This window comes from Cyanistes caeruleus, chromosome 4, assembly GCF_971803275.1.
Source record: "Cyanistes caeruleus chromosome 4, bCyaCae1.hap1.1, whole genome shotgun sequence".
Taxonomy (NCBI): Eukaryota; Metazoa; Chordata; class Aves; order Passeriformes; family Paridae; genus Cyanistes; species Cyanistes caeruleus.
Window position 1 is genome coordinate 19,225,326 of NC_141704.1, and position 23,170 is coordinate 19,248,495.

At 36.2% G+C, this 23,170-nt stretch overlaps 1 long non-coding RNA gene across 2 annotated transcripts in view; it reads right to left on the minus strand.

Moving 5' to 3' along the window:
* Positions 1–3,517: 3,517 nt before the first annotated feature.
* Positions 3,518–23,170, minus strand: part of LOC111922994 (uncharacterized) — a 174,987-nt gene continuing 155,334 nt past the window's right edge. For both annotated transcript variants that reach the window (XR_015286184.1, XR_015286185.1), the window contains one exon: positions 3,518–6,255. This is a non-coding gene — a long non-coding RNA (uncharacterized LOC111922994). The remainder of the gene's footprint in view (positions 6,256–23,170) is intronic.

A 23,170-nucleotide genomic window follows, 5' to 3' on the forward strand; every position in this document is an offset into this window, starting at 1 on the left:
TGTGCTTTGTCCCAGCTTCAGGACTGGTGGATAGAAACAGTAGCCTTGAAGGTGCCGCTTGCTGCCCAGCAGAATTCTACCTGGGCACAGGTCTGATTCTTCTGTCAAGATTTAATCTTGATTTGGATGATATGGGAGTAGTTGCAGACAGTTTGACTAAGATTCCACCATGACAATTTCTAATGAAATGCTAATAGGGCTCAGTAAGAGAGGAGACTTTTTGCACATTTTTTTGCTATTTTTTTTTTGGGTTTTGACAAAGTGTTCAGGCTAAATGTTCCACTTTCACACAGACCATCTCACAAAATTTAGGTCTATCACTGTTTTCTCAAAACTGTACAAGTTTCTGAGTTTTCAAATCTGTTGATCAAAATGGCTGACAGTGTGGTAAAAAGTAACAGATGCCTGGAGTCTCAGTCTGCAGAGATAATCATTAAGTCATAAGCAATTATCTACAAATAATTTCTGATTGCCTTATAGATATTTTATCATCGCCTAAAGTAAATTGATAGGATATACAAACTGCCAAGATTATGTCTGTTCTCATAAATTTTCCTGATGAAAAATATTGGCAGGTTAGAGTAAGTCCAAATACTTCACTACCAGTTTTAAAAATTTATATTCAATATGGTACACACACATCTTTGAGACTGCTGTGTTTTTCTGTAGCAGAAAACATGACAAGCAGAAAGCTTGACACTTTCCTTTGTGTTAGAAACTCATAAGTAATTTATGAAATATTTAAATATATATTTCATGTTTAAATATATATTTCATAAATATATTAAATATATGAGATAAAAATCTTTAACCTTCTTCTAATAAGCTGAATTATTTCACATTCTTTACAGAGGACTGAGCCATCAGATTTATTTTTCAAAAATAATATTAATTTTTTAAAAAGTGGTGATCAATATTATTATATCCTATTTTTAAAGTTCTGAAATGAACTCCTACTCTATTATAAAATAATGGGCTTCCTTGATTTACCCTAATACATACTTCACATAGACGTAGTCTTATTTGTACTTGCTTATTGAAACAGGAATTACACTCAAGCCTTAAAAACAGAGTTTGAAGGAAAATATGAGTTATGAAGGAAAGCTTAGAATTTAAAATACTTTTTATTTTGTTTCATAAGGATCTGATTTTCTTCTTCATCTACCAAATAGCCAATGATATTATTTAGTGAATAGGACAGAACCAGTCACTCTCAATAAGCAGATCAATACATATTGAAGCCAGGTCAGATTTGATTTTAGTTCAGTAAGTTTTAAGACCAAACATTTTGATCATTCATCATTTCCCTCTACATCCATGTGAAAAAATAAGAATTAAGTTTCGTGGAGTAATCAATGTCTTCTGTTCTCACTTCTGATTCACACTAATCTCAGCTTTAAGGAAAAGAGATTAATTTAGAGGGGGAAAGGAATTCTCCAAGAACCACTGGGTGGGGGTCAGGTTTTTACCTGCTATTTAAAATTAATGTGTTTCCTTCCCATCTCCCCAGCCTCTTTTTGCACCTGTAGTTATAAAGAGAAACAGAGATTTGGGATCAGAATATACTGTTTCAGAAATAACAGACATCAATGACTGGGTCAAATAATGTCATTTCAGCAACTTGATCAGATACTAATAATGGGGATTGTCAATTTTTCCAACCAACAATGTCTATATTTTACATAAAGTGTGAGGAAAGGGAAGAGCTGGCATAAGCATCACTGCTGTGTTTGGAGGTTTTATAGACCCTGCAATGTCTCTGTGTCATTTTTCAGAACACTGTAATGAAATTATAGCTCTTGTCTCCAGGGAGAGGGATATCTAGAGCCATATATAGAGCTATCAAAATGCCATCTGGTAACAGGGAAAGTGTTCCTACCACTTTTATTCACTTATGAAGGGCTTTACTCCTTAAATAGAATGATTTTTTTTTCCTAAGCTCAAATTTGTAGGAGTAAAGGAGGTATAATCTTGCTTGCCATAAGCCATTTGTCACCCCTGAAACTACATTTACATTTTCCAGGGTATGATTAAAACCAGAACTTTTGCCAGAGACATTTGAAGTTTAAATACATGTTATTACAGTTTGGTATTTGTGGAGATTACTGGGGTGTATAACCTTTAAAAGTGGAAAAAAGCCAACATTTTCAAGTTGTTTGGATTGTAAACATTTAGAGATTACATACTCATGTAACAAAAAAAAAAAAGAACTTTGTTCTATTTACATAATCAGCCATTAGATATGTTATATAGAAACCTCCTCAAGCTGATGTTGTGCAGTCTTAAAAATTACTCCAGTGTTGCACATATTATGTTGCTTTTTATAACAAATACCTTTAGGCACAGGACTGCATTAGAAGGGCCAAGGAGCAGCACCTCCACAAGGGAATCCTGGGGGATGAATAAATGGCTTTAGAAGTTAACACACTTCCCTCTCTTTCCTCTTATTCCTAGGAGTATGAGCAGCCATGGGAATTGGCTGACATCTAAATATTGGTGCCTCCAAACCATCTCTTTTTGTGTCACTACAGAGGCCATCTCCCCCTGCCTGAGAGCACAAGTACATGAATCAGAGATATAGAAACACTTAAATCATAGAATCATAGACTAGTTTGTATTGCAAAGGACCTCTAAGGGTCATCTAGTCCAACTCCTGCCAGTGAGATTTCTCAGAGCCTACTCCAATCTAATCTTGATTGTTTCCAGGGCTGGAGTATCTAACACATCTCTGTTTCAGTGTCTACCATTATAAAAATTACCTCATTACAAAAAAAAAAAAAACCAAAACAACTTGCTCCTCATATCTAACTTAAATCCACCAATCTTTGGCTTAAAGCCATTGCCCCTAGTTCTTTCACAACAGGCCCTGCTAAATTGTTTGCCTCCATTTTCTTTTAAGTCCCCATCTTTACAGTAGTCTCATTGAAACCTTCACTTCTCCAGACTGGAAAACCCCCAGCTGTTATAATCTCCATGGCTCAAGTCTGGAGCTGCTTCAACAGGTCCATGTCTTTTCTAGGAATCTGTTTGTTTGAGGAAAAAAAATGTCACAATCTTTATGTACTTTAGAATAATTTCCACTGGAAGTTAACTGAAAGTTTGGGAAAAAATTAGTAGTGCAGGACATAAATGCAGGGGGAAATTTAAGCGACATATTTTCTTTAATGGGTCTAAGATTCACAGTTCCAAAGAAAGTGAGGCTTGCATACTGTATCATCCTATTCCTACTAGGAGCTTAATATTGTCAAGGAAAAAAACATTGTCTTTTATATGGTCATGAAAAAATAAAATCTTCTGATCTGGCTATCAGACAAGTTACAAGCAGGTATATTTGCACAAAAAGTACTATTTATCCCTTACTTCTGTTGTAGAAGTTCAAGTTAACCATAGACTAAGCCCGTGTTCAATATTGCAAGCCCAAATCTAGCAGACAGGTCATTGCATACTAAAGGCACTTCTGTGTTTCCAAACATTTAGATAACTAAGTCAAGCTGAGAATAACATTTACTTACATATATTTTTCTCTTTATTTTGTGCTCAGCCCACAGCCATGGGGTAAGGAATACTTTCCATTTTGATTTAGGTTTTCTTAGCCTTTCATGTGTAGTCTAGTTGGTTATTTATGTAAATTTTTGACTAAAACATGAAAATAAAGTCTTTTCATCACTTCTGTTCCTATTGTTGACTGTCCTGGACATAAATCTGGTCACAGAGGGTATCCCTTCTACCAGACATTTTGGTCAGAAACATGGCTTCCCTGCTTACTTGTTACTGTGGACAGTCTTGCACCTCCATCTCATGTATTGTTGAAGGAATGTAAGAGGCAATTCACTGGAACCTAAAACTAATCTTAGTTTGGTAAATAAGATTTGCATAAATAAGATTTGTATCTTTTCTATGTAATCCTCATATTTCCCCATTTCTAACTATGTTTTTGTCTGTACAATTTTTTTATTTAAAATGTCCCTTTTTTTGTCAGCTTTTCTTTTCCACCTGCTGTGTTTTCAAGAGGACCAATTCTCTTGAAGGATAAAAGTATACTGTAATAAGGAACCATGGGAGCAAGGCCAAGGTATTAGACTATCAAATGAAATCTATCTGAGGAGATGCTGAGCTTTTCTTTTTGAAAAGGACTGAGCTTTCTTTTTCATTTTGCAAATGGAACTAATCATCTAAAATAGTGCATCTTCATTCCAGTTCAAAGGACTACATTAAAACTCTCCCTAGAATAGTAAAAGTGACTGTTTGCTACATATACATAGAAATTTGAGCAGCTTTTAAAAGGATCTCTCTTTCTGAGAGATCTTCACCTTTCTGTGAAGATGGGGGTAGATTAAAAAAGGTGAAAATGTTCAGAGAAAGTAAAGGATTTCATTGCCATGCTGTTAACCCCTGACTCTGCTGAATTGCTGTACCCTGCTCATGGCAAAAACTAAGCTTGTACTAAATTATGGGCAGACAATAAAAGGGAAGATTGTCTCAGTGCAGGCTGCTAGACCAAAGCATGTGGGTACTTGTGTGTACATCTGTCTATGTTTGTTTGGCCTCAATATAGTACTGACTCAAAGGGCAAAGTGCTGATCCTTATGGTGTACATGTCAAGAACTGGTTTTATAACATGTAGGGGGAGAGCGCTTCAGGCATTCTCTTGTTTAAAGAGTTCAATAAGCAGATTTTTCATTTTCATAAGATGAATTGGTATCCTACAAAAAAGGGATGTAAATGCAGACATATCACATTACTGATTAGTTTGTATTTCAGAATATTAATATGGACTGTAGCAAACACACTAAGTTGTCTCAGTTAGATACACACTGTGAATATGAATGGTATTGCCCCAGGATTTAGGCAGGACTTGAAGCTGAACAGCAGAAGAGTAAATTCATGGCACACAGTAGGACTGCAACGCCTGGAATTCTCCATCAAGAGAAGAATCGTTGGAATAATTTAACTTAAGGAAACTGGGCATGCAACATGATCCTGGGGAGCTATGCAATTAATGTTCTGTCTGCCACATTAAAGATTTACCACTGAGATGGTCCATTTGCATATAACATACCCCCAGTGCCAGGAAAAGCTTCACTTGCTTTCACCACCCAGTACGGCACCAGACAGCAATAGTGAGATGCTGTTTTGATTCAGTTACTGCTCAGCTGTATATCAAACATGTTAGAGAAACAGGCCTTGACTTCAACATGTTTGGTTTGGATCAGTGAATTGAGCACTTGCTGAGCTCTGGAATACAAATGATCAACCTATCTGTCTGAGCACTTTCCCTGTTGGTGCCATCCTCTCGCTGCCTATGGCTAATGCAGTAATATGTATGCAGTGCACAGCATCCTATGTGACTGCCACTTGACAAAATGTGCCAGATCATCATTGTCTCCAGACGAGACAGATTTATTATAATTCAATATGTTCCTCGTGAGCACTTTTTTCTGTCTTATGTTACAGTCTGTGTAGCATTCAGAATAATAACTACATGCTCTTATGACATTGCAGCACTGAATTCTTGTGGCTGAAAAAATCATTTCCTTGGCACTGACAGAAATTCACCCACAGCAATATCTTCTTGTTGCTGAAAATTAATGTGGGATTTCCCTGCTCTGTCCCAAAATAATAAGTTCATGAATTAAAGCTAAGTAGAGTGATTTTTAAATTTTTTTAATAAAATGTGTTCAAAAACTGGAAAGACAGCTTTGCTGCATCGCATTGCAGATAAAAGCCCATTGTACAAGAGAGTGAAATTATGAGATTCTGGATGCAGTTTTGTATGATCTCAAAGTCAAATAAGGCATAGCAAGAATCAAGAAAGGCTGGGCAGGACTAACAGCTGTTCTTGCTAAATTAAAGCTACTCTATATGTTGGGACTGTCACCTGATAATAGAAACAGAAGTGTTTACAAGTGGTCCACATAGACTATTCAAAAATGCACAGGTTTCACACTTTCTAAGAGAATGGTGATCTTTTACAGTGAATCAGTCATTTCCGTTGACTTTAGATGCCAGAATGACCTTTACAAAGTGGTATGGATAATAACATTGAATATGCAATACACCAAACATGAACATTGGCACAATTTGACTCATGAATATTTACCATCAAGACTGCTGCTGACAGCATCTCAGCAGCCCTAATCTGCAGGCTGGCAGTCAGCCAGGTTTCCCACTTTTCCCAGACATAAGGAGGAATTTCAGCCCTACTGGCCAGGAGGCAGAAAAGGATCTGGCATCCCAATTCGATTTGCACTCCATCTGTTAAGAAAAAATAAATCTCTTGTTAGAGGTAATGATGAAAGTAGAATGTTGAGTATGCACCACACCCAGGATTCCCCTGCAAAGCCTGTAAATGCCATAGAGAGCATCGCAGCATCAGGCAAAAATGTATTTTGCATCCCTTTGAAACTGCCCTAAGGCATCAACTGTACCTAGAGCAGATCATTTTGAGTGTGGGTGATCAAACCCCTTGTGAATATCAGGCCTAGACATTTCTGTCATATGTTCCTGGCCGTCTGACCCTTGGTTTTTGTGCTTCCCTGAGTTGATTCCTGTATCCACCACAATCACCACTTTTCTCCCAGCCTGGAATTGATGGGAGTGATCCAGACAGATTGCAGTTGGGTCACATCACCTTAGACCTTGGCTCAGGGACGACCAGACCTGGGCAGCCTCCTCACTCTCTCACAGCTCCTGCTCTTACCCACTTTCTTCTTTCCTTTACCTTTGGTGCTGATAAATAAACCAGTTACTTCTCCCACTTCAATGAATGTGAAGGACAATTAAGCCAGTCATTAGTTAATTGACTAAGTAGTAATTATTAGTAATTATTAATAATATTCAAATTACTTGTCTCCCTCTGAAGATTTTGGGGGAGTTTTTGCAATAACAGAAATAAAATGATGCATGAAGGAAGGTTAACACAGAAGAGTGTAAGGGGATGGAAGATGGGATGCTTAAAAAACAAAAAACCCTAAATCTTGTTTCACTGATGCTTAAAGGGAAATGTCATTAGCTTAGCCATATACTTCACATTTAAATATTCTTTAGTTTAGTGATTTTACTTGTATTCTCTTTGCTTTTCAAATTTATATTAAGCCTCTAGTCACAATTGATAGTTTTGGTGTTTTGAGAAACTGAATATTTTACCTTTGTCTGTCACTCATGATTTTCTTACGTGTATAATAATAGACCTTAATTGTTGAAGTCCTTCTGCAATAACCTACTAACAGCAGCAAAGGCTGAGTTTATGTTTAAAAGCATCACTATTAACATACCTTCATTTGGTTCAGAATACTTCGAAAATTATATTAAGCTTTCTGGTCTCTGTGTGCTAGTTTTTTCCAAGGCAAGTATGAATTTTGAAACTCAATTTTTAAAAAAAATGCCTTAAAAACAGTAGATTTACTAGCAGAAGGAAAAAAAGGATAACATATAACATAAAGGGCAACATGCAATAACTGATTCCTAAAGTACAGTTATATTACTTTGAAATCATTGGATGCAACCACTGGATGCAAACACAGCAGCTACTTTCCCTTTTCTGCAGCAGTATCACATTCAGCATAATTACTAAATCCTACTGGGTAGCAAGATCTGATTTAAGCTGCCATTGATCTTGCAACAAGCCTTTCTTCAACAGCCACTCCTATTCCTCATTAATCTTCTTGCTTCTAATCCTGGTTCCAGTAGCTGGACATTTCCTTGCCTACTCTCAAAGCCTCTCCTGTTAGCTGTGCATCTCTGCTCCCTGCCCCATTAGCTGGAACTTGGATTTCAGGTTTGTATTTTTTTTGTTGATTCTGCTGACAGAATTACTAGAAGCAAATGGAATATTTAGCATTTTTCTTTCCAACTTTTCATAGCAAAGACAAAGAAAAAGAAAAAGAAACCTAAAACCTTTATATATTGCAAAGACTTTTTTTCTTTTTATAGCAAGGCCTTATGGTCTCCTTCCTAATTCTGTACCAAATAATCACTTAAACAAGAATGTAATGAAAGCAATGATCACAATGGTCTTACATCACTTATATTTGTCAATTTGCTTTTGTCCTAAGCCACCGACAACACCTCAGAATTGCTAAAATCTAAAATGCTTGAGTCCCTCAGTATACATTATAAAAACCACAGAAAAACTTTTAGCAGTAATGTCACAAGAAAATAAGTTACGTTGGACATGCAATAGTTTAATAATGACTCATTTCTATATTTTTCCCCTGAGAATCACCAAATTCTATTGAAACGCAAATGAGTCTCTGAAGTAAACCCCTGAGGTCAAATATGGGCATATATTATATAACACAAGCACTAATACATTTAAGGGACACACAATGTCATAAAGCTATATAGCTAAGGCACAAATAGAGCTCAAAGAACTCTACCACCAGTTCCTGCTTGAGCCACACGTCATATTTCCTACTTTTTTGTAGTTTCCTTGTGCTGATGAATTTCTCCTCATCTGTTTCTGATATTTGTCTTGATGCTTAAGCAAGATGGAACTCAGGAGGTTCTTCCAGCCTACACACACACTTGCACTCAGGGCCAGGGTGCTCTGCAAGCCCTCTGAATGGCCTCTCAAACAGGTGGAGACGTGTCAGGTCCAGGGCATTTCTCACCACCCCACCCTTGTCTTCAGATACAGACTGCTCCACATGCTGCACTCAGCTCTCTGCTCTAGCAACAGGACCACTGAAGTTCAGAGGAGGATGACACCTGAAGTATTCAGTGAGAGGACATTATGTATTCATGTAAGGATTGCTCTTGCAAACATCCATACAGGGCATTATTTGTCATCATCTCATTTCTTAGTACAAGTGTCTGCTCAGAGAAGGCACTTGCTGCTCTGCTTTGCTCTCAAAACACACTAAAGATGTGTGGTCAGCACTTTACCTTGTCTTCTGGGAACAGATGTGGCCCAGACTATAGTCTAGACAGTTTTTATTGTAAAGTCCATGTTTTATTGCAAAATCCACTTCTTACTGTAAAATCCTTTTTTATTTTCTTAACAAAAACACAAACACACTATTTCTCTTACCCTCTGTCACAATCCCCACCCTCCTTTTTCTTCAATTCAGTGAATATTTTTTCATTACTTTTTTTTAATTTCCCTATGTTTTTATTAAGATGAAATGGTATTCTCCTATTTCCTCTTGCAAATCAGAAGAGAGATTTAATTTTCATAGGGAGAGATATTGGTGCCCATCAATGGTCTTGAAAAAGTAAACAGCATTTCTATCCCATAGGAAGTGACAGTATTTCAAGATCATCTGTTAAAACAAATTCAAGGGAGAAAAAATTATTTAATTTTTAAATTGATACATGTGAAACATTGTTCTTAATTCAACATGAACATCCAAAGCACTGTTTTGATAGGAAAGAAGAAAACCAACCAAATGACAATTTACACTGTTAAAGTAAATAACAGAGTAGATAAATTTCTCTTGCTCAGCCTTGAATCCTTATCTCAAGAAAGCTGTACAATCAGCTGAAGTTCAGAGGAAAGACACTCATGCAGAAAGGGTCAAGCACTGAAAAACAAGGACTCTAAGGAAGGATTTCAGGAGCTAACAGAAAAGAAAAGGTTGAAAACGATTACTCTGTAGAGATATTTTTAATTCAAAGATAAAAAAACAAACTAGCCTGTGACAAAAAGAAGGACTTTTCAGCCTTGTTGACAAAAGGAAATAACTGGAAGGAAGAGCTGGATAAATTCAACCATGAAAATCTTACCCATAAAGATAGACATTGTATTATAGAGGCAATGAAAGAAAATGCATCTCCAGGTTTGGAAAACCTGAGCAGAGAAGGTGGTTTTAACAAAAAAAAAAAAAAAAAAAAAATGCTAATCCTGTTTCTAATACCAGTTTTTGTACTGTGTTTTCACTACTCTTGATTGTCTCTATCGCCACTCCCTTCAAGAAAATACAATTTATAACTGAACTAAGATAAACATGGTAAGGATTATGGTTCAAACTCAGTCAAATAGGAAAACTCATGAACACTAGTGTTTTTCTCCTGCATCAGAAATTCAATTTATGAAACAAAAAATCACTGCAGCGCCCCTGCATTTTAGCAGCTTATCAAATGTGCTCTTGTAACTTAGCCATATTCTTACACAGCACAGACTCCCAAGATCTTTCCAGAGGGCAAGTACTGTTCAGTACCTCATATCTTAGGCCCTCAAGCCCTAAAGCAATGTGCTGCCAAAATGGGACCTGATAAGAGAAAATAAATAAACTTCACCTCTTCTCTTCACCCTTTCCCAAAAAGCAATCATTCTCTCTAAGGTTCCTAAAAGAGGATAAAGAAAGGGAGAGCATATTTCCAACCTTTTTCTCTCAACTGGGTTTTTGGTTTTTTTCAAAGAACTGCAGATATTTCCTAGGAGATGGAAATTCCAATTTCCACTTGGTTTAGTATAAACGCGTGCAACGATGTAAGTAATAAAATAATTATCTATGAGCAATTGTTTAAAATATACCATGAAAGTTTGATTCCCAGCTTTTAGTTTGACAAGATTGGCAAGACCTTAAGATTTTCTGAACACTACATGTCATCAAGTCCAAAGGAACTCTGAAAGGAGCATATATAAAAATATTTAATTAAAAGACATCATAATTATCTACTAGCTAGAAACTTTGTGATGAGTGAATGCAGAGCTGACCTTTGGCAAATGGCCTGGACATCAACACCTCTTAAAACATGGAGAATATCCAATGCAAGTGGCTCAAATGCTCAAAACTATCTGGAATAACATTTCCCTCCAAACAGATCAGATTAAAGAGAAGAGAATTACAGATATTTTTTAGAAACAGGAGGAGTCAACCTGAAAAGAAGCATCAAAGTGTGAACATTTGCAATGGGGAATAGAGACCTTTTACCAGAGTCAGCAGCAGTCAAAACTTGGATTGACACTAGAACAAGCTGCCTCCAGCATCTCAGCCTAAGCCTGGATTCGGCAGAGTTGCTTCTCTGTTGGACACTCTTCACTGTTTACTGGCTAATTATATTTCATTAGTAGATCAATAACCTGCTTTGATACTGTTTTAATTTAAACTACATAATTTCAGTAGGTTTTCCTTGCAACAAGACCTAATAAAAATCAAGAAATATTTCTAGTCTTCCTATTCACTGAATCTCTCCACGACCTCTGTTTTCTAGTAGTCCCAAACTTAGAGGGATTCCCTTAATTCCATTATTTAACAAGTGCAACACTTGCTGCACTTACCCCTGTTTTAGGTTAAAATATAGTTCAGGTGCTAGACTTTGGAAATACAGACAAGGTTGTCTTTAATAATATCCTCATTTGGGTGACAAAAACAAGAAAAAAAAATATGGTAGACTTGGAAAAATATCTTTCCAAACCAAGCAACACAACATGTTGGTCAGTCTGGCATCTATTCATCCCTTATACACCTACACTTTAATTCCAGGCTACTTTAGGCTTTTATTCGTCTGCCCAGAATGTGTTTCACTGCATCATTGTTAGGCTGTTAGAGAAAATGTTTATTTCTCAGATCCACAGTACCCTTAGTTGAAAGAGTTTCTTTGGACTACGAAAAGCTGTACTAAAACTTGGCACTATGCATACTTCCTTTAATATCTAAATAATCTAGTTTGCTGTACACATCTCTGTGAGAATGTGCTTATATACTGCCTTGACTTTCAACAAATTCCATTCCAGCACAAGTAAGGGAAGAAGCAGTTTCACTTGGAGACAGCTTTAAGATAGCCTGACATTTTTTGCATCAGATATCTGCTACTAAGATATTATCTAATGAGTCAGGATGACCTGACCATCAGCTAAGAAGCAGGAGAGAATATATCTATTTTTATCATCTGAAAGTTCTTCCATTACACTCACCGATCCTCCACAAATTCAGTGGGGGTCTTTTTGTAGACAAGGTGCCACTATTAATTTTTTGTCTAAACTAGGTCTCCTCCTGACTTAAATTGTGTCTCCATATATTTAAGAAAGAAAGCTTTAGCTGTACATTAATCTCCTCCCCTTTTCCAGTCCTTAAATAACTGCTTCCTATATTTGAAGCTGAACACTGAACATTTCTCAGCCCAGTGAGTCAAGAACAGCTGCTTAGCATGCCAAAATATAAAATGAAATATATATTTCATTCATTCAGGTATATATATATATGAAATATACCTGGCACAAAGGCTTTCAGAATGAAAAGGATGATCCTACCAAGCCCTGCCAATATCAGGGCCTTTTCTCCACTGCAGCCTTGGGCTGTATTCCCTCCTTTCTGACCCAGCCAGGAGGAATCTCATAGCATAAACCATGGCAGTATACATCTTACAATGTGATGACCACAAAATGTATGTCAAGTCCTCACTCATTTTAGAGCAGTGCTCTCCTCGTGCTTAGCAGGTCACCTTGTCACAGTAGCTACTGCATTGCCATGACAGATTGTCTTAGAGTACTTATAAATTTATAACAGCACTCTCAGTGGGAGAAGAATTTCAGGTATTTCTTTTTTATTAGGTATTCATTGAATTTATTTGTTGTGGGCTACTGATACACAAATTTGTTTTTTGTGATTCCTTTTCTCAGACACCAACTAGAAAGGGATGGAGAATATTGTGAGTCTGTTAACAGACAGAACTTAAAGTAATGGCAAATCCTTGTTGAACTGGGCAAATGTGAAAGAGGGCTGCAAGAGCTGAAAACACAGCAGTGCTGCAGAGTTAACAGACACAGAACTTTTGGCAGCACTCACTTATTTGTCCTGTCATCTGACAGTATTCAATTTAGAGAGTCCAAGATTCTTTAGACATAACAGCTTTGAGTGGAAACAAGTATTAGGAGACTTTACTGTGAATCAGTTACATGACAGAAGTATTAACCTTTCACCCAGCAAACTGGAATTCTATTTAATCATGTATTTTATACTGTATGTATGCCCTCTAATGGTAAATAAGAATAATTTCTATTGTTTCAAATGGAGCAGTATTCAGCTACTTCTTGGCAGCAAATTTTATCACTTTTTCACTCTTTTCTTCTCCTGACTCAGTTACAATGTGGTTGAACACTTTGAGAGACATTCTTACAACTTGTTAGGTTTTGTTCCTAATGCAGGACCTGCTGTTGGAAAAGGTCTGAGTTGAATAGAAGCAGTGCTGTATTGCAGTGGAACAGGCTGTGACCTGAGGAACTCCAATCAAAGGAATCCTTCTAGTAACTCAATGTCAGACTGCACTGGGAATAAAACAGCATAGGCTGGGAAATTTAGCATTTCAGCACCAACTGAAACCAAAATACTTCTGAGAAACTGGAAGTTCAAAATCACAAAATTCTTCTCTTTGTGTGAATTACAGCAAGATTGCTCCATTTGACTTATTTTCTAGTCTAAATTAAGCTTCCAAGATAAAGCACTGAGGTCAAGTTGGCTATATCTCAACTACAAAAATTTTTTTTTTTGTTCTGCTGGTGTTATTACCTTAAAACTGAAAATTTCTGGTTTTATTATATCAGTTTATCATGCCTTTGTAAATGTTTGGGATTTTATTTCTGCAAAGGAATCCTTCCACCACATTATATGATATTATATCATGGTATTAAGAATCCCCAGTAGAAAATTATAATTATACTGTATGGGATTCATTTAAGTCCAGCCTCAAAGTTCCAAACATCTGTCATAATGATAGGGTTATGAATTAAAATATTAATTTAATAACAAATAATAAAATAAATATAGTACTTTAATGGTTAGTAAAAAGTAAAAGTAGATTGTGAATTGTTTGTCAACCAGTTTTTATTCTGAATTTAGCTGCAGAAGGAATGATTCTCAAATAATGCAACCGAGCCTGAATTCATTGTCTCCTATATAAATTTGTCACTTTACACATTCTTTAAAAATATTATTCCTCACTTACAAAGCTAAACACCATAAATATTCCACCTCTTTGCAACTGTAAAGGTTTAGGAATTATTTATATCATTCAACTCTTTTAAAATTAGATTTTTAGCATTTTAGTGTAGCAGTAGAGCCAATAAATACTTTCAGATGATTTTCACTGGCATTACAGATCACAGTCATCCAATACTTTTTCCTATTTTTTTAACATTTTCATCCTTAATTCATTTTTACCTTTTAAGAACAGTTTTTCCTCTTTAATAGCTGTGTTTGTCACTTCCTGATGCTCCCTCTATAAAAAAATTCCTACAGGACAGAGAGGAGACACGGTGACCTTCTTCTGTGCAAGCTATTGTCCAAACATGAGTTTTCAACACAAATAGGAGATTAAAAAGTAAATAATTGACTTAGATTTAAATACAGACATTATAAAAACTCCAAACATCAAAAATAATAAAGCACTGGAACAGCCTTAGAAGGTGACGGAAATCTCCAGCATAGGAAGACTACAGAGACAGGCTAGACAAATACCCCAAAAAAGTAATATCAGTGAGCTTAAATAGCTTTTGAGATAATTCTGTCCTTACAATCTTCCTTTTACTTTTTTCCCTTTCTCTAGATTAATTTCTTTCCCTATCTTTGTGAATCAGGCACTATTTAGTACACTGTAAAGAAAGTGGAAACAAAAGGTTGCCTGGGTGGATGGAAGAATAAAATAGATGGAGTGTTGTATGCATATTGCTGGATTTCAGACAATAGACTCTAAACTAGGGGATCTCCATTAACTCCTGCCTCACAAGATTAAGTAATTTAATTTAACTATGCTTCAAACTTCAGTCTCTAAAGTGACATTATAATAATTTATTTTTCCCTTTTCAAGGAAATGTTTATATAATATTGTGATAATTGGAATAAAAAATTATGTTGTATCAACTGGGAATATTTATATTGTTTCACTAACAATGTCATACTATTAGGCATGACAACTAAATACCATCGTATCTATGCTTTATTGTTATAATCAGATAATTTACAGTTCTGTAAATATGAAATGAATAGTGAGAACTAAAGAATTCTTTAACTCATAAACATAAAATGTTTGTGTAGAATATTTCAGTACCAAGTTATGGTAAGAATAAACTTGTTACTCAAACATTGAAAATAATCTGTAGGTCTAATTTTTTAGACAAGTTAATTTGTATTTTTCCATCATTTATGAAAGGTGTGAAAAGACCTCTGACCCAAAAGCAAACAAATCTGAAAGGCACAAACATATTTTCCATCATTTCAAAACAGAAACATCATTGCTGTCAATGAAACTACAGCTGCAGTGAGAATCTGCCACAGATTTCCTCTCAACCGAAAAAAGCTGGTTCAGACTGTGAACTTAGAGCTTTAGCCTTTCCTGCCAGGGAGACCTGGGCTGTGACATTAGGGTTGAGGGCTCCCTCTCACCCCTGACTCCTTTAATCTGCTGGATTCTACAGAAGTGAATTTCTGAATGATCTGGGAAAATCAGTTATTTCAATGAACTCTTTCAACCAGTATGAAATCCACAACAGAGGATTTGCATGTGGGAGAGAGTGTATATATAACTTCCACAGCTAAGTTATTTCTAAAAGAAAGGACAATTCCTTTTCAAACAGTAATATTTTTCTTTCCAGTTAAAATTGTTCAGCTACCTGTTCATGGAATTTGAGTCAAAATGCATTGAAATGAATGGTAAGAGCCAGTTAACTTACTATTCATCAAGATTTTACTAATTTCTATTTTCCTGACAATTTAATTTTTTTCTCTCTCTTTTTCTGTCCTGAGAAGCTTCATTTCCCTTTCAGCAGCTGCTTCTGGAACAAAACCTGCCTTTGACTTAATAGCCCTTGCGAGAATCTGGCAAGAGCCAGATTCTGATCTCTGACAGCTGCAAAGATGGATGAAACAGGTTGGTTTGAGGAGAATAAGTTATATTTTGCAGAAGTAAAAGAATAAGGTTCATTAACTTTGAAAAACACTATTCATGTAATGTCCATCTATATAGCTTAAACTCCTAAAGATGAAAGAATGGAAGATATCGAAGTTTTAGAGATAACATTGTTTCAATGCCAGTGTTTTACTATAAGCATTATTTGACTCAATGTGCACCTTAGCAAAGGGTATTAAGCCACTCTGCTTACTGTTCTAGGAGTTTTACTATATTTTACATTACATTTCTAAATGGTCCTACATTTGTGTTGACTATGCCTTAGTTAGGGCTTAAAAAAACAAAGAGTAACCAAAAAAAATTAGATCCATTGGAAGAGAAAATACATTTGTGCTAAGCTGGTCTGTGTTCCAGGAAATATCAGCCACCATGACGTAAAATAAGATAGAAACCCATATTTGTTTAAAGATATATAATTCTTCATGGTAGTTCATTCACACTTAGGGATTATTTCTCATTTAGTTTGATAACATAAAGAGGACAGCTGATATTCAAAGGTCTTTGAAGCCCATCATGGCCCGTAATAAGACTTAGAAAAAATCAAAACAGGTAGTAGCAAAATTTGTATGCATACCCAGCACCTGTCATTAGAGAACAAAGGACCAACATGGAAATATAACAAGTAATCTTTAGACTCAAAAGTACATTAAAGTTAAAGTGAGGAGCAGTGTAATTTTTGTGCTCAGGTCAGTACCCTACCAGCAGTGAAACCACTGATGACTGCACCAGTCAACTCTGAATACCAGTCATATGCATATTCACCATGCAAAATAAAATATACAAATTCATATTTAATGCATGTGCTGATGATAAAGAATTGTAATGTTAGGGGTTTTGCCCCCAAGATGTTCCTCTAGTGCAGTTCTACATTTAAGAAAGAAAGGAAAATATGATAACAAAAAATAAGTCCACGCTCTTCTTAGTCCATGGGTGAGCATTAATTCACTTTTGCCATCTGTCATCATAAGCATCTACATAAGACTATATAAGAATAGCCATACCACAACAAGTCACACTCAGCCTGCTACCTCACATTCAAAAATATTAAGTATTGGGTGCTTAAAGGGGAGAATAAGAAGTAGACAGGCATTCAGTGATATATTTCAGGCTACAATCTCTTAGGTTACTCTGTTCTGCAATTTAGGAGGTTCCTGCACCAAATTTAATACTCTTCTGTTCAACTAGCTTTGATGGATCTTTTTCTTCCCTCATTTATCATATTGTTTTTTTAATCCATCTAAACGTTTGGCATCTTTAGTTTAGAGTCACAGAGAGGTTCACCATTTAACCAAGTGCTATATTTATAGCATAGGTCCCAGATTCCAGAGTAGGGCATACAGCCCCCACAGTTCATATAATGCACCTATAAAACGATTTTATGAGGATCCTCAGCTGTAACAGTAAGCTGGTGAGACTGAATTAATAGTAGAGAAAAAAGGGAAAAAAAGGAAGACATTAAATTATTCTGGAGGAAAAGAAATTTTAAGAAGACAGATAATAAAGCTTGATATGGTGCAATTGAAAGGAAGAAAAGATGAGTGTGGCACAAGCAGAAGACTAGAACGTGTTTACAACCCATGGGAAATTAATACAATCCTGATAGCCTGGGTTTTGTTTTATACAGAGAATGATATATAGTATGTTTTCATGTCCACAGATATGATGGCTATTTTGCTCTCTGAATTAAGAACAAATGCAAATTTTCAGCCTCCTAAAAATCCATGGTTACAAAACACAATTTACATCAAATAGGATTCAGACAAAACAGTCTCTGAAGAGAAATGTGGATTTAGACTTCAGCTTAGTTCTCTTACAGCTTCTTACAGTATTTTTTGACTGCTATTGCATAGATTCAACACAGTGCACATATAGCATCAATATGTATTTGTGCACTTTTTAATGGACACAGCATCAAAATGTAGTCTCCTCTTCTGCCAGGGAGTTACAAAAAATAAATGGCAATTGGATAAGACAGTAGAAAAATGTCTTAAAAGAAAAAGATCAGAAAAAGAATGAAAGTAAATATCAAGGTGCTAGAGCCATGATTTCTACATGAGGAACTTTTACTGGTACCTATTGTCCCTGGACACAGTTGCCAACACTGCAATTTTGTTAGAGTACACTTGGCTGCCTTTGTGCCTTTGTCAAGCCAGCACATTTCACAGCTATAAATATGTGGGCACCCCAGCATAACTCAGCATTGTTGCCTTTCTTTCTTGTATATTTTGCATCTCCACTGTAATGTCAGATTAAATGTCTTTTTTTGGCAGGTATTCAATCACTGGGTTTGCACAGGGAAACCCAGGATACCTTTCAGTGCCTTTGGGGATGAGGGAATGGGAGGGGATGTGGAGGGGGAAAAAAATTTAGCTGAGTTTTTCTACTGAGCCACATTCATCTGATCACAGGGACTGAGTTGATAGAAATGTTGAAAACAAATTTGATGGCAAATCACTGACATACCAATGCAGCTACTCCAGCCCTGTAGCTGTAATGATCAGTTTTTCCAGCATCGAAGGTTCTGCTCCTACAGCAGAACTGGTTCTTTGTCATGGGGAAAACCAGCTTAACTTGCATGGTTTAAATGAAATCAGGATGGAAGTAGTTTATTGATTTACTAATGATATAATTAACCAATGGGAGAATTCTACATTCAGGATAGGAATCAGAAATAGAAAAGGCACCTCCTGACTTACATAGCATGGGCAGTGCCTGCCCACCTTGTCTGCCCCACTTGCTCCCTGGGGGTCTCTCCCCTGTCACATATCTTCATGTTTCTCCCGTACTGCTTTGCAAGCTAAACTCCTTTCCTGAGAGTTTTATTGCTAGTCCCTTGATTACTGCTTAGGTAATGGTCAGCTTAAGCCAATCTGAATTTTTTTCATTGCCTTTTGGCGTCATCAGTTTTGGGACAAAGCCTTTTTCAGAACAAAAAGTTTGGAGTGCACCTTACACACAACTAATGTTTGCATTCACTCTTCTTACCCAGGCCAAGTTACTTTTCTAAAATACACCATTATACCAGCTCAGACTGATTGATTAGCACAGACTTGCTCTTCCATGGGCCAAGCTATAAAAGAAAGTAGTATAAAGCCCTGTTTTCAGCATGCTTTCATAACATGGATATTTTCAAACTGTTTTCAGAAAGAAAATATTGCCAGAAAAACTATGCAGTGTATACCAGCTCAAGAAAAATCATGACAAATATTCATTTATAGTCCCCTGGTAAAGATGGATAAAGCTTAACATTTTTGAGTAATTTTTGGCAGTGCAGCTTGAATTTCAATTAGACCATTGAACAGATGCAAAGCTTTGGCTTTGTGGTTGGGCATCAACATGGGACTCAACATTTTGAATATTACACAGTTATCTTCTTTGCACAGCATCTGGCAAGTCCAATCATCTGTGGTACTAAGTAAAAAATTGAAATAAAGTAATGAGTTTAGATTCCTTCAGACAGATTTCAATTCAGTGAAACAGTGAGAGTATATATATATTGGAGATTTTTTCCCACAGGTTTTACACCTTTGTTTTAACTATTTCTTTGAGAAATGGGTTAGATTTCAGCAAGCACAACTGGAGTGGTGTAAAACTATTTTTGAATTGAAAAAAATACATCATTCTATTGACCTATTGACTATGAAATAAAATTAGTCATCTGTTAGAAGCGTATCAGTTTTAGGTAAGAGAGGTTGTGGGGGAAAAAAATATAACATCTGCTACACTGGCAAATGAAATAAGACAGGAAAATTTTTAGAAGAAATAAGAATTTTTTTGTCCACAAGCTTTATGAATTTGTAATTGAAAAACTTGAACTGTTGTACTGTTTTGCTTACCATATCAGTAAGCAAAATTTTCCCTGAGAAACAACAGAAGCAAGTTCATTTTGATTGAGAAATGCTTAATATATCTTAAACTGTCATTTCCATATAAGACACCTTAGCACAGGATGTACAGCTGGATTGTAAACTTCAATTTTGAATACCACCTCATGCCTCTCAGTTCCTGACCTCCCTGCACCTGAAAATTTAGAAGTCACACATTATTTTAGGCACAAAATTGTACAGAAGATTAAGTAGTACTTAGAGAAGCAGCTGTCAAGCAATCTCAAAAATGGGAAAGGCGAAAGGAAAATAAATTCATAGAGAAATGTAGAAGGAAGCGAACACATGAAGCCAAACGAGGACCTAGAAGGAATTCAAATATTTAGACTAGATAGGGTCAAGATTTAAAGAAAGAAAGTACCAGGCTATGCTGGAGTGTAAGCATTGCAGCCTTTAATGAAGTGTACTTAAATAATTTTGTAGATGTAGCTATCATATCCCTTTTTACTACAGACTTCCCAAGTGATCAGATCAGCACCATCATCAAGAAGAATATGCGACTGAGATCACTGCAAATGGTTACAAACCACTTGCGTGACACTGCTTCATCTAAGTGAATAAAACAGCCTGTCCTTGAGACATGGCCATTTTTTAAATTGAAGCATTCTATCAGAACTAGAGTATTGTAGGAGATGCCGATTTCTCACACACAAGGTGAGAATTTGTCCTTTCTCTCTTATTCCAGATTCCTGCAATATAGCAGCCTATTAGAGCAGTGAGACTGCATGGAAAATCAGCTTCCCAACTAAACAACCTTTACCACCTCCCACTACTGCCTGGAAGTGTCCTGCATTGAGATCACAGTATTTTGCTCAGAGTGATTTAAAATCCTTTGATTTGTGTCCATTCTCACACAGTGGCATGGCTGAGGGCACTGGGATGTCTGATTTTTTTCACTAATGAAAGGACTACTGAATACAGAAGGTGAAAGGGGGAAAGCACAGCAGCAGCTGCTGTGGGAGGAAAACATGACCCCTCTAAAGTGGTGTTCAGTCCCCTGAGTGGGACTGACAGCCCAACCATGCAAAGAAAAGAAAGTGCTGTAGGGAAAGGAATGGTACCACCTCACAGGGACACCATCGTACTTCCACTTGCCACAGGGGAATAGCAGAAGAAATGTTTCATCTGCTGCTTTAGCTGAGTGCACTGGAGTGTGATTGCATTTGTCGGGTGCATGTGTGAGTGTGTGTGTGCAGAAGACAACAGGAAGGAGCACTTAGTTTGATTGCACTCTAACCATTTGCTGATAATGTGGTTGAAAGCAATTGTGTCTGATAATTTACGTTTTTAAAAGCCTGACTTGCAGTAACTGCTTTAAAAACACTGAACGAGATTAAAAGAAAAAGGTGGGGATTTGAAAATTAAATCTGTAAATGGAAGCTGGAATTGGTAATTTATCATGCAGTGGGCTGAAATTACATACAAATTGCTTTGTATGTTAAAACTTCATGTGAAAACAAAGATTTTGTTTTTCATTACACAGTTATCTAATAGTCTCAAACGATGGATGCCTTTCCACAAGAAAAAAAATAAAAAGAAATAAAAAGTAGTTTGGATGTTTGCTTGCAAAGTTGTCTGAATATCTGAGTAAAGGTATCAAAGATATTTACTGTGAGGGTCATGAGGCACCAGAACAGGTTGCCCCCAGAAGTTGTGGATGCCTCATCCCCCCATCCTTGGCCAAGTCAGACAGGGCTTTGAGCAACCTGGTCTAGTGAAAGATGTCCCTGCCCATGGCACAGGGGTTAGAACTAGATGGTCTTTAAGGCGCCTTTTAACCAAAGCCATTCTAAGATTCCATCATTCTATGATTTTCTCCTTGACCATACTGTACCTAAGTCACACTTCAGACAGCTGTGGGATAGATAACAGCTTTCTTAAGGACAGGGTCAAGTTCATATATTGGCTTTCACTGTACAAGACCAAAAGGAAAAGTTTCTTGAGAAATGAGAAGCACAGAGAACAAAACCTTCCATGAACTGGAACAAGTAATGAGACCTGGCTTTCTCACAACCCACAACTTTAGGCATGCATAATTCTCCTAGAAATTCCATCTTCTCAGCTGCTGTCAAAACAGCATATTCATTATCTCTAATAAATATATGCAGAGCCAATTCTATTGTCCTGCCTGCTTTCTTTGCAAGTATAGGCTCCTGGACAGCAACCAGCATAATGACTCTTATCTGTGCAAGACTGCACATCCCTTAACTCAAAAATTGAGCTTCTAGATGGAAACAAATGGTCTGCACCTACACTGGTCCCCAGACTACAGATTTATATTTAAGATTTGTGCTTCAAATGAGCACCTCAATTCACATTTGTTTTTCCAGAAAAAAAGAAAAAATATTTAATGGAGGATACTGAATCTATTTTTAAAACAAAAGCAATGTCTATTGTTTCACTCAGCTTCTTCTCTGTATTTAGAAAACCTACCATAATTCAGATATCTCTAGTAATATAGTTCAGCTTCTAAAAGTTCATATATATATTTTTCATATAGAAAACCTTATGTCTGTACTGTTTGAACCTTCCAAATCTTAAAAAAATTATTGTTTGAATTAGGAAGCTAAAATGCTGGAAAGTTTCCAGGCATAAGTTGTATTTGGTTGTAGAAATAAAGTTTAATTATAAAGGAGAAAATATAGGGAACAGAAAATTAAAAAAGTTGAGCAGTGCTTGTGAATATTGTAATGAGTTTCTTCCATTTAAAAAAAAGTTTAAAAACTGAATTGTAAAAGGACTAGATAGTTAGTTATGGGACACTTATGGTCATATATCTATATTTTGTATTGCTTTTTAGTATTAAGTTATTTAAAATGTGTTTTTAAATTTTTAAATGAAAACACTGAGAAAACTAAAGACCATTATGATCACTCTTCATTATGATCATCACCTCAGAAACACTTAATTCAGATTACAGAAGAGCCTCAAAGAATGTTTCCTTAAACACTCATAATTTTGAACCGTCTTTAAAAGCAAGTTCCTGAGCTATGGCTTTCTCTGGGAGGAAAACCCTGAGAGAAAATTCTATGTTACACAAATGCTTTAATCCCAGATATCTCCCAGGCAGGACTAGGATACTTGGGATACTTGGGATGCTTGGGATGCAATTCTCTAAATCCATTGTTAATGACATTTTTTTCTCGAAGAGCTCCCAAACTCAGATTAACAGACCATCCTTGAATGACCAAAGTTCAGAAAATTTCTTCTTTACATTCAGGCTCCTTATTATCATATTTCAGATAAAACTTTACTTCTACACTTCTTAAAATTATAGCAGAGATCTAATAGCTGGACATTTACAAAAAATAGCTGCCCCATTTAATTTTGTCAGCTATATGATTTGAATTTCTTGATCAAGCTGTTCAAATTTAGCAATAAAATCTAGGGGGTGGGGAGGTGCACAGGGGGAGGACAAGGGATAAAGAAAAAAATTAATA